The following is a 17,397-nucleotide window of genomic DNA, read 5'->3' on the forward strand; positions in this document are numbered from 1 at the left end:
GTTCCGTCTACCCCGACCGTCGAATCGAATTAGATGCCTACCTCGCTCTTATTGCTGATCTCCACATCCAATATGGCAGGTTGCTGTTCTATCAATACCACAAAGCCTTCGCTTCCAAAGCAGCCGCAGTCCTTTCCCGCTCTGATCAGCGCCTAAACTGGTCTATTTTAGACACGGAAATCCTCATCATGCTTACCCACGCAGTCACCTGTAATCTTTGCGGTTCTTCCGGGCACCACCGCTGCTCCTTCGCATTCTATTCCTCCCCTTCTCCCGACAGATCGCCACGGCAGGACAGTCCAGGTATTTAACCGAATGCCAATTTGCAATAATTTCAACGAAAGCGTCTGCTCATTTCCCGCCTGTGCTTTTCTCCACGTATGCAGCCTATGCGCCGTAGCCCACCCCAAGTCAGTCTGCCCCCGCCGCCCGTTTCCAATCAAAAACCGTCGAGATTCCAAGCTTTAGTTTCTCGGCACCTCTCTACTCCCATACACGTTTCAGTACTAGTGTCTCTTCTCCAGTTCCACCCCGATCGCACCTTCGTCAATTTCCTAATCTCCGGCCTTTCTCAGGGCTTTCTGATCGGCGCCCCTCAGTCCCCCTTCCCTTCCCTCTCTATCCCTAACCTCCAAGAACCGGCAGTCGTTTCTTCGCTCCTCCAAAAGGAGGTGTCCAAAGGCTACGCTATCGGTCCCTTTAGATCCCCCCCTTTTCCCCGCTATCGCGTTAATCCCCTCGGAGTCGCTACTCGCAAATATTCGGGGAAAAACGGCTGATCCTGGACCTGTCTGCTCCCCACTCAGGTCCCCACGCTAGCATAAACGGTCTCATCCCAAAACCGCCCTTTTCTCTTTTTTACGCTTCCGTCGATCACGCTATCTCGCTCATTAAAACGGCCGGGCGGCGCGCCTGGCTCGCCAAAGCCGACATCACAGACGCTTTTAAGATCATGCCCGTGCATCCGTCCCAGTGGCACCTGCTGGGAGCCCGTTGGGAAGGCAAATACTATTTTTTCGTGTGCCTTATGTTCGGTTGCAGGAGCAGTCCCCACTTATTCAACACGCTGTCAGAAGCTCTCTGCTGGATTCTCCTTAACGTCTCTAGACTCCCCTCCGTGCTCCATCTCCTCGATGATTTCCTGCTCATCGATTCCCCGTCTTCCCCCCCTACCTCGCTGCAAACCCTGAAAGACCTCTTCCTCCGCGTCGGCGTTCCTCTCTCCCGCGAAAAAACTCTCGGCCCATCCACTAAGCTCGAATTTCTCGGCATTAACCTCGATTCCGATTAGATGCTAGCTTCCCTGCCCGAGGACAAATTGGCCCGCATTCGTCAGATCTCCCGCAGTCATCTTTCATCCTCCGTCCTGTCCAAACGCGACCTTCTCTCGCTGCTCGGGCACCTCAACTTCGCCATGCGCATTATTCCACAAGGGCGCTCCTTTATCTCCCGGCTTCTCGATCTCGCTAATTCAGTTCCTCACCTGCTCGATCAGGTCTCTCTGGACGACGGCTGCCGCTCCGATCTCTCCTTCTGGTCCGAACTGCTAGACCGCTGGAACGGCATCTCTTTTTTTTACGAGGACGTCATCTCCCCCACCGACGCTATGCAGTTCTTCACAGACGGGACGCCTTCTGCGGGCTTCGGCGGTTTTTTCCAGGACAGATGGTTCGCTGTGAAATGGCCCCCCCTTGCTCCGAATCCTCGGCTTTTTATGAAATCATTCCCATTGCAGCCGCTTGCTGCGTCTGGGGACATTTATGGGTTCGCAAACGTATTGTCGTTTTCTGCGATAACACCGCTGTCGTGGAGGCCATCAATAAAGGTCGCTCCTCCTCCAGTTCTATCATGCCTTTTCTACGCCGTATTACATGGCAATCGGTGATCCATAATTTTATCATCTCCGCGCGTCACGTCCCGGGCCACGCAAATGCTACCGCTGACGCTCTGTCTCGCCTTCGTTTCCAGACTTTCCGTCAGCCAGCCCTTTTCCAACTCCGGTGCCCTCTCTCGGGAGCCTCTGCCTGGACTAGTTCCCGCCTCCCTCTTCCCCCTGCTGCAGTCAGCCAAATTTCACATCAAGAATGGCCTAGCCCCCTCCACGTTTAAATCCTACTCTTACGCTTGGTCTAAATTCACTAAATTCTGCTCCTTTCACCGAGTTCCCCCGTTACCCATCGCCACCAACACCGTCCTGGCCTTCGCCACTTTCTGCCTCGAGCACTCTCATTTTAAGCCTTCGTACATTCGCAGCCTCCTGGCCGGCGTCAACTTCTTCTCGCAGCTTCACCAGCCCCTCCCTTCGCTAAGCCTTTTTTCCAACCACGCCGTGAAACTTTTTCTGAAGGGCATATCTAAACGGCATCCCACCCTCCCTGATAGGTGTCTGCCCATTACTCTCCCCATCCTCAAAGACCTGCTCATCGCCCTTCAGTTAAAACCCTACTCCCCCTATCTGAAATCTCTCCTCTCAAGCTCGTTTCTTTTGGCTTTTTACGGCCTTCTCCGCCTGGGCGAGTTCTCCACTCCAGATAATTTTTTCGTCCCCTCCCGAGATCTAGCGGTCTCGGACCTCAGGTTCTACCCCGACTTCTACAGCCTGTCTCTCAAACATTCCAAGTCCAGAGGGGCGTGCACCATCGTCGTGGCTCGCACCAACGGCCCTTTCTGCCCCTTCCGCGCTATGTTCAAGTTTGCGCTCCTACGTCACAAGTTAACTCCCCCTTCCGGGCCCCTGTTCATCACTCCCGAGGGCCACCCCATGTCCGCCTCCTGGTTCGTTAACCACCTGAGGGAGCTCCTGGCTTCATGCAACCTCCCGCCCAGTCAGTTCTCGGGCCACTCTTTTAGAATAGGGGCTGCCACGTCTGCAGCCGCTCAGAGCATCCCCGCCACGACCCTTCAGCAGCTCGGATGATGGTCGTCCTCAGCGTTCTCAGCATACATCCGCCCAGACGTCACCTCCGTACTCGCAGCCCAACGTTCTCTCAGTGCCTAGGAAAGCACTGCGCATTCGCTGGTGGTGGTTGGTCATCCTGGTATTCGTTACCCATCCTCGAAGCATCCCCCTCGTCCCCCTTTTTCTCTTTATGTCCTTTATTCCCCTTTTAGGCCTCATCTTCACTCATCTCCATCCCTCTTCATCCTCTACTGTCTCCCGTGAGTTGGTCCCATCGTAGCTTTTAGCCCTAGTAACCTCCAAACTTTCCTTTTCCTCTATCCCACCCCTCTTTCCCCATCCCCGTGCAGCCCGGCCCAGGTAACGTTTCTCCTTAGAAACCCTCCCACATCGCGCCTTAGCTCCACCCATCTCTACCCCAGGCCCTCCTCTACCTTCACCCTTAGCTAATTAGCTTCATGCCCCCTCAGCTCCCTCTTCCGGCACCTCACCTTTCACCCCAGTTAACAGCAGCTGGCCTTCATCTACCAGCGCTAAACCTTTATCGTCCCAGTCACCAGTAGCTGGCCTACATCTACCAGCCTCTCGCCAACATACGCTCCGGCGTCCCCTGCTGGCCTTCATCTACCAGCATCCCCTCGCTCTGCGCCCCGCAGCAACCTCTGCTGGCCTGCATCTCCCAGCAGCCAATCACTACCGCTCCGGGGCGCCCCCTTTTGGCCCTTATCCACCTCACTCCTTATCGAGTCCCTAGTTTCCTCCTCTAATGCCTAAGTCACCTCCTTATTTTTGCCTCCTCCCATTCCTAAGTCACTCTCGAAACCCTGTTTGAGCACCTCCTTCCCAGGCTTCGGCCCCGGCCTCTGCCCCGTTTTGGGGGGTTTACATTCCCTCGCTGCATCAGGAATGTTCATTGAGCTTATCGAAGTCCAGCTCGACGTCCCCGGCCGGGGCCTGATCGCCAAAGAACTTTGTGTTTATTTTCATGTTATTTTGTCATTAAACCCTTTTAACTGCTTCCCTCTCTCTGTCTGAGTCTCTCCAGATTGAAATGGAGTTCAGGCTGGAAGACTCTTTTGGCGCACCTGGCCCTGCAATCAGTGCCTCCCTCTCCGCAACCCGGACCTATCAACGCAGGTCCAAGCCTCACTCCAGCCAATCATCATCCACGCTCTGGTTCAAAAGGAGCTTCACTCCCAGCCTCCTCCGCTTACCAGCCCCGATCAACCCACCGCCACCCCACCTCCACCTTCAGCTCCCGGCTCTCAGGCCTCATCATCCTCTGACCGCCGCCACCAGCACAGGCCCCGGGGGGCTTACATTCCCTCGCTGCATCAGGACTGTTCATCGAGCTTATTGAAGTCCAGCTCGACGTTCCCGGCCGGGGCCTGATCGCCAAAGAACTTTGTGTTTATTTTCACGTTATTTTGTCATTAAACCCTTTTAACTGCTTCCCTCTCTCCGTCTGAGTCTCTCCAGATTGAACTGCTAAATCCTCAACAGGGAACTTTTTTATTATCTAAACTAATCAGTCAGTTACATTTTAAATGTATTGCTGCCTTCTTGTATCTATTTACACTCAAAGTCCTTGCCCACTTAGAGAATTCTTGCTTTTATTTTAGTCACAAATAACTGTTTCTGACCACAAAACTAAATTATCAGATAAAGATAACCTGAATAAATTCATTTGTCAAGGGGAAAAGTCTATGAAATCAAATCTGTCCTTAAGAAAATATGTCACCTTTATGGGCAAAAAATACTATTACAATACCTGGCAATGAAACCTCTACATCCTTGTAGTGACATTTTGGCCCAGTCTTTGCAGAATTGTGTTAATTTGCTATGCTGGAGGCTTTAAAGGGTGAATTGCCCTTTATGGTCAGACCATTGTTTTACAATCTAAAGAATTAAATGAAAAGTAAAGCTTCAAAAACGTTCTGCGTTTGTCTCATGAATTCATAGAATATTTTGTCAAAAATCCTAACAAATTGTAATGAACGGAGTCTAAATAAAGAATGAAAGGACACACCCCTTTAAACACAGTGGATCAGTGCCTTTCTTTTTTTGTGTGCGTGTATGCTATGAGTTGTGGCAGATGGCTGTTGACACTGAGAAAGGACGTTTCTTCTTACTAAAGGAAGAAACGTCTTCCTTTAGTAAGAAGGAAAAGGTGTTTTCTGTGTAGTTATTTTTGAGGTTTTCTGTGTTTAGCCCTGCCCCTGTCCTGTCTTCCCTGTTGATTGCTTCCCAGGTGCGTCTCATTCCCTGATTACCCTCTCTGTGTATTTAAGTCCACCTGTTGTCTTTGTCTCTTGCAGGGTCCTCGTCTGATGTTGTCCGTCATAGTTCTCTGTGCCAGTCTGTTCAGTCGTGGACCTTTTTGCCTTCTGTTCTGCCCTGTATGTTTGGATTTTTGTTTGAGCTGATTTCTTCATTAAATTCATCATTTTGCCTACAACCTGGGTCCAGCCTGCATCTCTCCTCACCAACCTTAACCCCACCTCATGACAATGCCCAGTATGAGGCATTGCAGCAGTGTCAATTACATACTGCAAGTAACAGTCCACTGTCACTACATGCTCTAGTAATAAGTACTACAATACTCCCGATCCTCACTTCCAATGTCCACCGGGGTCTTTGAATGATTAAGTTATGACGTTGCAATGGGTCTATGTATTATTTGTGATTATTTTTATTATATATCCACAAAAATAGGTGCACTAAACATAATGTGAAAAGACAAAATAAGACATACACCATTTACACACATATATCCCCCAACCTATTACCCCACCCATCAAGGATTTCAAAACAATATAAATAAGGGAAATAGAGATACAGCTGAGAAGATGAAAATATTGCAGACCCTGGTGTTGGGATCTGGGTTGGTGGTATGTGTTTTTTGCTGCTGTTCTTCTCCTACACCTGGAAGCTGCTTCCCTTCTGAGGGTGTAATCAGTGGTTCTGCTCACCTGCAAGTCATCAGATCATCAGAGGAGTATAAGAGGACAGGGCAGCCAACACTTTGACGTCAGAGTGTTAACCAATGTTTGGTACAACAGGCCTCTGTGTTTCCTTGTGTTTAGCCTCCGAGAAAATCTCTGTGTCCCTTCTCTTCAGGTGAACCCTTGTGATGTCATGGAAGTTGCCCACTGGTCGCCCGAGTCCACTGACGCCCCCGCCAATAACCTACCTGCCTGGATTCCTCAGTTGGCCGTTCCCCTTGCTACTTGCTGCTGGTAAATCAAGAACTTACCTGTCCGCCCTCCAACGCCTCTGCCGAAACGGCAGAAAGACCCCCTCATGATCACCTGGAAACCTCTGTAACCCCTCCCCAGACAAAACTCATCATTTTACAAGTAAGACCGTTCCAATATTTAAGATCCTACAATTTCCCACTACCAGTAAACTCACCATATCTCTCAACTTCAGTGCTGTTTCCTGCTGGTCATCAGTTCCAGATCCTGCAAACAATTCTGTTTTAGTTTGCATTTTACAATAAACTGTTTAACTGATTCCTGCTTTGCCTGGATTTTCTACATGTGGGTTAGAAGATTAGATCCCACCATGACACCTGGAAGTTGACAAAAAGCATAAAGCCTCACTACCTAAGTTAACGGGTTATTCATGCCGCAAGGTGGAGCCAGGGGCTAAAACAAAAATCACTCGCATACCAGTATAAGGGTCTAGAACACAAGATTGGCTTTGAAATAATAAAGGAGCATGCTCCAGCCATACTTGGAAGAGAACTATGCACAAAATAAAAACAGTGAAAAGGCTGTAGCGCATAGAGAGATCTGAGGCTATGCTTATTTACAGGTCTTGAATGCTTTCCAGGTGAACATATAAAGCTGGACCCAGATGTGAAGCCTATGACTCGTGTGAAGAAGGATCCTGATTGCTCTCAGGGACAGAGTCATTCAGCAACTTCAACAGATTATCACAAAGTGTAACCTGCACAAAATAATTAAGCCATATTTTATTTTGGCGGGTCAAAGTGACGGCACAATTTAAGTTCCGGGTCATAGGTGAACTCAGATCTCCATTGCTGTTGCTGCTGTCGCTGTGGCTAGCTGCTCATCTTGGCGTCTTCTAAACGTTTGGAAGAATACAGCTGGATCGAGGCTTGACAACGCAGCCGAAAGATTTAATTGGGCTTTTTCTATCTACCGCTCGACGGTGAGTTGTTTTAAGTGCTTTGGGTTTTTCTTTTTAATAGAAATACGGTGGCGACACGCCCACTCAATTTATGTGTTAATGATTGAAAATTGATGTTATTGACTAAAAAGTCATTCGTTTTTTGTTAATTTTGTGGCCGAATAGATTATATATTGTCAAAATATTAAATGGGCCCTTTGATTTTCGTAAATTTGTCCTTTTAGGATAATTTTAGTTACTTCTCATTTATTTTGTTGACGGCCTATAGAAATCTGGGTTTGATTTTTTTTTTTTTTTTGAGCTGCGCAACGAAACAAAAGGAAAACAGGAAAACAATTTGAAATAATACAGAGGTCGATTAAGTTTAATTGACACTGTTGTCAATTAAACTTGGGTACAATTTGAAAGTGCACTTTAATTTGATCTGTACCCTTGATTTGTAACTTTAATTTGAATCTGTAAACTTGATCTCGGTCTTTAATTTGAAATTCATTTAAAAGATTCCCGAGAAATACTCTATGGAATATAGCTATTTTATTTTATTTTTTGTAGTTATTGAATGTTTAGTTATTTTGGATAATAGTTTAACCCTGTTTGAATGTCAAAGCTAATTTGTTTTATTTATATTTATGACCTTGTTTAGGTCGGGGTTTTTTTTTCCACCCCTGTGTCAACCCAGGATCGCGAGCTAAGGATCACCGCAGCTTTGCGGTAGGAGTTAAACGAACCAAGCTACTTTCTCATTCTGGATCTATTTGCACTGGATCATGGACAAAAAAAACGGTCAATTGATTGATGGACCATTAATCACTCTGGACTCACAAATGGACTCAAAATAGAAAAAAACTCTTGGGTGTCATCAGGGTTTATTGTTTTTGTTGTTGTTTTTCCCTGGTTGTGTCTTTTGGTTATATTTATAGCAAATCACTGTTATAAATATCATTATTATTGCATATCTTCCTAAATATATGGAAAAAAAAACACAAGCTTAAATACAATAACTTCAATTTACTTTCTGTTTGTGTTTTATTCACACCCACGGGCTCCATAGACGAACCTATCTGAGTGCCTATTATTATATTTGGCTGTAGTCAGGCGCCTAGCCTTAACTAGCGTTTACAAAAGCAGTCAGAGCCTACTCAGTGAGTGAATAACATAGTGAAGGTTGTCACTCCAAGCAAGATAAAGATTTGTATGGATCCTAAAGCCATAACACAGTGATTGTCATGATGTGCGGTGGTTGGAGGTGAGAAAGATGCCAGTGAACCCGGGTAGTCATAATGAAAATTATGTTTAATAAAGAACCAGGAAAACAAACTCAAAATCACAGGAAGTACTGGGAGCAAACAAACAACGAATGAATGACGTTAGACGAGGACCCGACAACAAAGACAACAGGTGGACTTAAATACACGAGGAGGGTAATCGGGAAACTAGACACAGCTGGGATCAATCAACAGGGAGGACAGGACAGAGACTCACAGGGAAACGGGACTAAACACAGAAAATCTCAAATAACTACTGTTGAGAACGAGAATCTCAATCGATGAATCATAATTTGTATTGACACACGGAACATAAAATCAGCCAAGAAAAGCATTCAGACTTTACTTATTTTATTAACTTTCAGCGCTGAAAGGAGACGCTTTACCATTACATCCGAGAAGAGTTTCTAAAAAGTCTGTGCAGGTCTGAGGAGAAAGAGGAGGGCAGCTGATTATATGGACTGAAGACACTCCCTGAAATCACACCATGTCTCTGTGTCCTGATAAGTTTCTGTTTCTCGTGAGAAATATGCTTTAGTGTCTAACAGAATCAAAAAATGTAACTCTTTACTATGGGCCCTTTGTCTAACAGCGTGTGACTCTTTCTCGGCCTTGGTAAAGCATCTCAACACCCCCTGTTGGGCTCTAAAAGAGCCCAAAAAGGAGAAGACAAACCCTAGAGTAGACACTGTCCCTTCCGGAAAACATCCCCCGAGGCTTTTACAGATCTTGACATACATATCATCATTTCAGTCATTGATGTTGTCTTTCATTCATGTCATTTCATCTCATTTCATTTTCATTTCAATTTTGGGGGTAAAAACGGACAGGGCACCCCTATGCCTCTTAGGCGGTGGATCGAAACCACAATGTCCCTCTTACAATCTAATGAAGAACACGTAAGGAAATAAAATTGTTAAAGGATGTTAGAGTTAAAATTAGGAAAAGGAAATTCAACCATCCATGGCATGACTTTTTTTTTTTTTTTGTTTTTTGTAGAAGAAAATATTTTTGCAGTTTTGTCAGAGCTTCATCATCTGTAATTACACATCAATCATAAAGTCGGACCAAGACACTTTCTGGAACCAAATATTATAATTATTACCTTTATGTTGCTTGTTATTTATTATTTCTTTTTGTTACCTCAGGTCAACGCCATGCCATAGAAGGGTAATGAACTATTAAAGAACAAAGTCTGAAATTTTTTTTGTGTTTTTTTATATATATTTTTGTAATCCAAGTTAAAAAGAATAAATGTTAGATTTTATGAAAATATAAAATGGGTGAAGTGTTAGGAGGATATAATTTTCATCTTTAAAGTAAAAAAATATTAAAATTATATTCACTAAGTTGTTAGTTAACCAAAATGTAAATTGAATAGAATGTTAGGGTGATATTTCAAAACTTAATAAAATGCAAAAATGAATAAAGTGTTAGGTTAATATTTAAAATGAATAAAATGTAACATGGATAAAAGGTAGATATTACTTAAAACTTAATAAAGTAAAAATAGAAATGTTAAGGTACTATCCTTTAAAGTCAATGAACCCATAATGAGTAATGCATAAAACAATGTGTTAGTTTTATAAACCAAACTTACTGAAATTTCTATGTAATATTTAAAAGTTAATGAACTACAGAAAGGATGCAATGTTAAATGGAATGAAATGGTAAGAAAAGCTTAGAAGTCTGAGTATTGAAAGGCACAGAACAATGAACACATTCATAAAACAGTAAACCAATGCAATAAATCAGGATCAAGGGCAGCAAAATCAAAATATACTGGTATGAATTAACTGTGATGAGGAAACAAGTAAAAATGATCTCTAAGTAAAACGTACTAATAGTAATAAGATCTAATCATATCAGTCTCTCTATAGCGAGACCTGTCTATGTCAAATCAGTTTCTGCGTGTGTCCAGATGTTGAGCCGGCGCAGCTCGATAGGAAACCCCGACAGTGCCCAGGAGGCTTCAGTGTGGCGTTTCAGCTTTAACTCGGTCCACCAATCGTGGAAGGCGCCCACAGTCTCACACCCCGGCACACCCAGAAAGGATTGGACTTCATTCTGCAACAGAAAAAACACAACAAAAAGCGAAATCAATGGATTATATAAAGAACATTAAAGTGTATGAAAAATGTTGTTTTGTCACTAGATACTAGTACTGCCCTTATACTATAGAAAGCTGGAGTTCAACGGTCGTCTTTCGGTTCTGGGAAAACATCTGATAGGCAGGTGGGTTCTATTGGTACCGCTGCCCTTCTCTATGTTGGAAGTGATGCACTGAACAGCCGAGGACCTCAGGCAGGGAACAGCAGCATCCACAGGTGATGAGGAGAGCAAGGAAGGGTCTTTAAGATTCTGCATCATCTAATTAGTAAATATAATGTTCTTTTTTTTTTTAAAGGCTTCTCCTTGAAGCTGAAGATCAAGTTTTTTTACTAAGCCAATTAAGCATCAATATATCAGTAACATTTGTTATTTAAGTTCTCCTCTTAATAATAGCAAAGGAAATACTTAAAGTCAGTAACACCTTCTACATTTCAACCTTCAAAAATAACTTTGCTTGTTTTAAGTGTTGGCATATTCATAGGATCAGACAAAATCAGAAACCAAACAAAAAATCATGTAAAAGATCAGATTATGAAATAAATGTGCAAAACTGCCCACAGTCATGTTTTATCAAAGAAATATCATTTGAAATGTATATAAGATTTATCCCTACTAGAAACTTTACCAGAAATCTTAAACCATATATAAATCTTTTGCTTTTGTTATTTTAATTAACTTCAATCAAATAGTCCTCATTTAACAAGAAGTAACCCGCTACACTAAAGGCTTGTAAAATATCATCGATAGTGTGAAAAGTTTGATACGTGTTAAATTAAGATCCCTTGTACTATATTGCATTCATGTAATAAAAGACGACCCTATTTTGTCTCAGACCAAAAACTGTAAATTATGATTATGAGAAATGTTTAGGCATTGGATCAACAATTACACATAGAACTAGATTCTTTTTTATTCTGTCAATCCTTTTGACCCCCTTTAATCAGTTCCATAATTGCTCATTTGTAAATCCCAATTTAGACCAATTTTTATGTGAATCCTCATATTTTTCTTCCCATTTTAAACCCTCAAAGAATGATTAGCCTGTTTTTTTTTGTTTTTTTTTACAAGAATAAAGTTAACCCTGTCACTCCATATTTACTGACTTATTTTATTCTCATCATGATTTTAAATCCCATAAGTTCAACAATTTCAACCTTTGAACAATTTGTTCTCTTGAAACCCTTCTATAGAATGTTTAACTGAATTACCCTCCTTTGTAGTGTTGATCATATTTATCAATGTTTTTGGCAGTTTTGGGGAGAAGTTTGATACAACTAGATTTATTAAATGATATAATGTTCAGGTTAGACCTTTCTGCATGACTTGGTTGAACAAATTATTTTGAATTATAGCAAGAGAGAAGCAGCAATCAAACAATTTAAACTCTTGACATCATTGTTAATTTTCATGTATTCAATTCAGAATATTCAGTATCAGTTTAGAAACTCATTCGAGTAATTAAAACATTTGTGAATTTTGATTTAGCCTCTTTTATATTTAGCTGAAGCCCAAAACTTAAAAATTTCTCAATTTCTTAGATTAACTCAGAATTTGCTTGAATAGAGCAATTCCATGCATCTCCCCCTGTTTCTGTATCGGAACACTGTATAGTGTTTCGGTACAGAAACTCCTAAGAAACCTACGCAAAGCATTTAGCCCAAATTGGCTTTCATTGCTAACTGTAACAGTTGGATGTAATTAAAACAGGGTGTTTACACCTCCGTGAAAGAATTTAACAGTTGATCGAAAAAATGTGCAGTAAACCCTTAATTTGGTTGAGTAATTTTCCAAAGAGTAGATTTTCCTAAGATTTGAAATGGATTCAAATAAATTTAAGTCATAACTTGAAATAATAGTCCTTATATTTGTAGCCACTGTAATTTTAGCCAACTAGAACTTAGACCATCCTCTTTTGCATTTAAAGTGTGGTCGGATGTGCTTTTGTAAATCAGGAAATTAACAATTTTACCGTACTTTTATCCTGTTTCAATTGTTGTTCTGCTGGAGGAGAGAAACATATTAGCCAGATGTTGGACAATCACAGTTATAATCATTCAGGCAAACAAAATATTTCTGTAAACTGCAGAGAGTTCTGACACCCTGCTGCACCGTTAAACTTATTCTGGGGATCAAATAGCAGAGGTCAGAGTGCAAAGGCAGTAGATAATGAATTTGCTGTAAATAAACTTAAGGTGAGAAAAAGTGGCATCACACAATTCAAAAATTCTAGAAAAACCATTAAAAACTACAAGGTTTTGTTGGCAGCCATTTTGTCTCCAACCTGTAGACTGAGGGAAATCCCAGGACCAACCATGGCAACAGACAGGACCGCCTCTGAATCTCAGTCCAACTTTACATGTGATGTTCCATTTGCCCCATCAGAATCTGTCCAGGGTAGCATTCAGTCCCGCTGTGCAGAAAAATCTGGACAAAGTGTGTGGCCCCCCTTGTGTGGGAGAGGGAGAGACGGAGAGATACAGCAGATGAATCATTGTTTTCAAACCTCCGTCTCACGTCGGGCAGAAGCTGTTGGTCTTTTCTGCCATAGGAGACCCTCAGAAATGACGGCTGGGTCTCATCCTTTAGCCAGGTGTTTCCTCAGAGATCACAGTCAAACATCCAATGGTAGATCCTGTAAGCTGCAATCCGCCTTCAGGTGACAACAGGAAAAATCAATCCAACCTCACTGACCTCTGTAGAAGGTGTAAGAATCGTCCAACAGGTCTTTGCTCTCAGACAGCAGTCCAGCAGAAGATGGCACAATTCATGTGTAGAAAGTGCAAATGTCCAAGTCAGCGTGGCTAAGAACAGCAGAGGCCTGATGCCGAGGCCACGCGATCCCACATCTCATCACCTCATTGCACGGCCCTGAACCCGCAAAACCCAGCCCCTACAGTCCGTCAGACCACAGGAAGCAGAACTGCTAGAGTAAAACACAAAGTAAATTAATAAAAGTGTATGCCACCTTTTGCTCACATAATTAGAAATTAAATGTCTTTTCTTTAGCTTGTGATGTAGATGAAGAGTTGGCTCTTTATTTTGTTTCCTTTTTTTTCAGCCAGGCTCAGGGTCACTGGAGCTGCTCAGATAAGGGCCACTGCCTCAGGCTCTGAGCTCCAAAGAGAAATAGAAATGCGTTAAGATGATTCACCCTCAGATGTTTCAGAATTAACCGATTATGGAATCAACTCCTCTCAAAATTAAACTCTCAAAGATCATTAAAAATGTAAACAAAATTTAGTGTTTCAGCTACATACACTTTTCAGAAATTGGTTATTCAAATGCAATGCAAAATAATTAAGTTAATAGTGTCCAATTTTACACAAAAGCATCCTTGTGAAATTGCCATGCTTTAAGACAACCAGTAAAATTTCCTTAATAATTTAGGTCAAAAAGAAAACTGTAATCAAATCTATACCATTAATGAAACTATTACCATTATCCTGATAATTTTCAAAACTGCTGAGTGTTGTATTTATGTATTGTTAAAAATTGTTCACATTTTATTTGAATTTTTCCCATGTCCCATCAGGGGCTCTGTAGAATTTTATAGTACTTTTAACCAAAATTTTCTTAATGACAACAATTACATCCAACTGTAACTTTATACAATTAAAATTAGAGGTGATGCAGGAAATTCATGAATATTTAAATAAACATGGCATAAATAATGATTGAAGCTATTCAGTTTTACATTACCAATTTTAATTTAGTAAGATCTTCTATATGACTGTATTTCAGTCATGCAGGAAGGCACAGTATAAGAGCTCATTAAATAATCTCACAATATACCAATGTCAAATGAATAAATTCATAATTAACCATATCTTTAAATCGATTAGGAATTAGAGTCTATTTCTTCTTCACCCCCTGTTGATATAATTTAAAAATTTGAAAGCAATTTTGCATGTTGCTATTCTCCAAAACTAAAATATTCCAGGGTGTCACAAGTTTTCCAAATCTTCTGTCTAGAATTGAAAGTAGACTTGTCATGCTGGGTTTTAGTTTTTGAGCCCACATGCAGAAACTCACAGAGAGGCTGAATGAAAATTTAGATGTTTATTGACAAAGATAAAAGTTCAAACATCCACAGTCGGGAAGCTGCTGTCGGAGGACTGGCACAGCTGCACACAGGGGAGAGTGGAGGTGAGTTTAATGACCGTAGGAAATCAGGCAACTTGTATGGGTTCGAAGCTTACTTGTGATAATGAGTTCTGGTTGGGGGAAGGTTCCGGTACCAGGTTGCGGCTAGGCGTAGAGGCTGACTCGGAGAGAGATGAGGAAGGAAACGACTCTTGAGTGTGAGAGAGAGAGACCAGGAGTCTTCGGGGCGGACTCCAGCCGGAGGCGCCCAGAGGGCTCTTAAACAGAGGGATGTGGGGGGTTTCCAGTTCCCGGTGAGTCTCGCTCCCAGCGTCGTGAGGGGACTTCCCTCTAGGCTAGACAACAGGAGTTCTCCGGGGAAAACTTGAAGAAGTCCTGGAAGAGGTCACAAAACAACAGGTAAGCTCTTAGGCAACTAGAAACAATCTCAATGAGACGAACTGTAGGAAGGCTGGAGGTACCACAATAGGTAAAACACTCTGGCGGTGAAGAGTGGGAGCCTGCCGCTTAAATACTCCTCTAGATGACGATTAGAGCCAGGTGCGTACCGCGGAGCCTGCTGACACACCCACCAAGGGAAAAAAAAAACAGCCTCTGGCGCCCTCAGATGGTTAGAGCTGAAAAAGAAGAAAACCCAACCTGGTACCTAACAGTACCCCCCCCTCAATGACCGCCCCCAGGCGGTCCCGAAGAGCTAGAGGACGAGGTCCGAAAATCAGAGATAAGAGAGGGATCCAGAATGAACGACCTGGGAACCCACATACGGTCCTCAGGGCCGTAACCCTCCCAGTCCACCAAATACTGCCAGCCCCGCCCACGCCGGCGGGACTCCACAATCCGACGGACGGTGTAGGCAGGGTGACCATCAATGTTACGGGGGGGCGGGGGCTCAACAGGGGGTCACAATGGGCTGGAGTGGACCGGCTTGACCTGGGAGACATGGAAAGTGGGGTGAATACGGAGGGAAACAGGCAGACGTAGACGGACCCACGATCCTCTCCACCACATAAGGGCCAATGAAACGAGGAGCCAATTTTCTAGAAACTGACTTCAGAGGGATATCTCTCGTGGAAAGCCAGACCTCCTGGCCTGGCCTATAAGTGGGTGCAACTCTCCTCTTGCGGTCTGCCCAGCGGCGGTTCTGTTCAGCCGTGCGGTTAAGGGCAGCAACCGTCTTACTCCAAATAGCTTTACACCGACGGATGTGATGCTGGATCGAGGTAACTGCGATGTCCTTCTCGTCCGCTGGAAACAGGGGAGGTTGGTAGCCTAAGGAAACCTCAAAAGGGGACAACCCAGTGGCAGCAGAGATGTGAGCATACTCCACCCAAGGTAGGTAAGAACTCCAGTCGGTCGGGCTGGATGAAGTGAGACATCTTAGAGTGGCCTCCAACTCCTGGTTCATGCGCTCCACTTGGCCGTTTGACTTGGCAGTGAAAGAGGTCAACAGTCGTTGATGTCTTACGGGTCCAGTCGTGCACACACACTGAGAGGTTCTGGCCAGTTTGTGCCATAAGAGTGTTAGTTTGCTACCTCTTTTCCACGATTAAACAAGTTTTTTGCAACTAACCTCTGGTGATAACCAGAGGTTAGAGACACCTTGGCCTCCAAGGCCGAACAGAAATGCTTCCAAACCTGGGCTGAGAACTGGGGACCCCGTTCGGAAAGAATCTCTTGGGGAATCCCATGCAGCCGAAACACATGTTTAACCAACAGTTGGGCAGTTTGGAAAGCGGAGGGCAGTTTCTTTAACGGGATCAAGTGGCAGGCCTTGGAAAACCGGTCAATAATGGTGAAAATGGTGTTCATTCCTTTAGAAATGGGGAGTCCAGTAACAAAGTCTATGGCAATGTGCGACCAGGGCCGCTTTGGAGTGGGTAGTGGCTGTAGCAGACCGGATGGAGACTGATGGGAAGGCTTATTTCGGGCACAAATAGTACAGGCTAACACAAACTCCCTCACGTCCTTAACGATGGACGGCCACCAGAAATGACGGTTGACTAAGGCAGTCGTACGACTGATGCCAGGATGGGCTGAAAATTTAGAGGAATGTAACCAGTCAATTACTCGAGCCCGCATGGTGGAGGGAACAAAAATTCTGTTGGAAGGTCCCGTGCCGGGGTCTGGCTCAGACTGTTGAGCCTGCCTCACCAAGTCCTCGATCTCCCAAGTGACCATGGCTACAGAACAGCTCGGAGGGAGGATGGGTGCAGGGACCTTCTCAGAGTCATCAGAGGAAAACAGTCGGGACAGCGCATCTGGCTTGATGTTTCTAGATCCTGGCCGAAAAGAAATGGACAGGTTAAAACGAGAAAAAAAACAAGGACCACCTAGACTGGCGGGGGTTCAATCTCCTAGCAGACAGGAGGTACGCCAGGTTCTTATGATCTGTCCACACGATGACAGGGTGTTCAGCTCCCTCTAGCCAGTGTCTCCACTCCTCTAAAGCTAACTTAATAGCAAGCAGTTCACGGTCTCCTACATCGTAATTTCTCTCCGCCGGGGACAATCTGCGGGAAAAGAAAGCGCAGGGATGGGTCTTATGATCCTGGTCGGAGTGTTGGGAGAGCACTGCTCCAACTCCAGTGTCCGATGCGTCCACCTCTAAAATGAACTGTTTTGTAGGGTCTGGCTGGATCAGAATGGGAGCATTGGCAAAAAGGATCTTTAACCGATTAAAGGCAGCGTCAGCCTCAGGAGACCAAGTGTAAGGGATCTTAGTGGAGGTTAACGCTGTTAGGGGCTGAGCGGTCTGGCTGTAGTTACGGATAAACCTACGGTAGAAATTGGCAAAGCCCAGGAACCTCTGAAGCTGTCTTCTGGTTTCTGGGGTAGGCCACTCTAGGACTGCCTTAATCT

At 44.0% G+C, this 17,397-nt stretch overlaps 2 long non-coding RNA genes across 2 annotated transcripts; one reads left to right on the forward strand and one right to left on the reverse strand.

Moving 5' to 3' along the window:
- The first annotated feature begins 6,571 nt into the window (after positions 1-6,571).
- LOC106912909 (uncharacterized) lies at positions 6,572-9,218 on the forward strand. Its single transcript, XR_001417061.2, has 2 exons — positions 6,572-7,078; positions 7,701-9,218. It is a non-coding gene; the product is annotated as an uncharacterized LOC106912909 (long non-coding RNA).
- Positions 9,219-12,351: 3,133 nt separating this feature from the next.
- On the reverse strand, positions 12,352-15,109 carry LOC106904586 (uncharacterized). The gene is made up of 2 exons (XR_001414944.2): positions 14,634-15,109; positions 12,352-14,558 (listed from the first exon to the last, which is right to left on the reverse strand). It is a non-coding gene; the product is annotated as an uncharacterized LOC106904586 (long non-coding RNA).
- Between the last annotated feature and the right edge of the window lie 2,288 nt (positions 15,110-17,397).

Source organism: Poecilia mexicana, unplaced genomic scaffold (assembly GCF_051168715.1).
Source record: "Poecilia mexicana isolate PSO_F unplaced genomic scaffold, ASM5116871v1 scaffold_14, whole genome shotgun sequence".
Taxonomy (NCBI): Eukaryota; Metazoa; Chordata; class Actinopteri; order Cyprinodontiformes; family Poeciliidae; genus Poecilia; species Poecilia mexicana.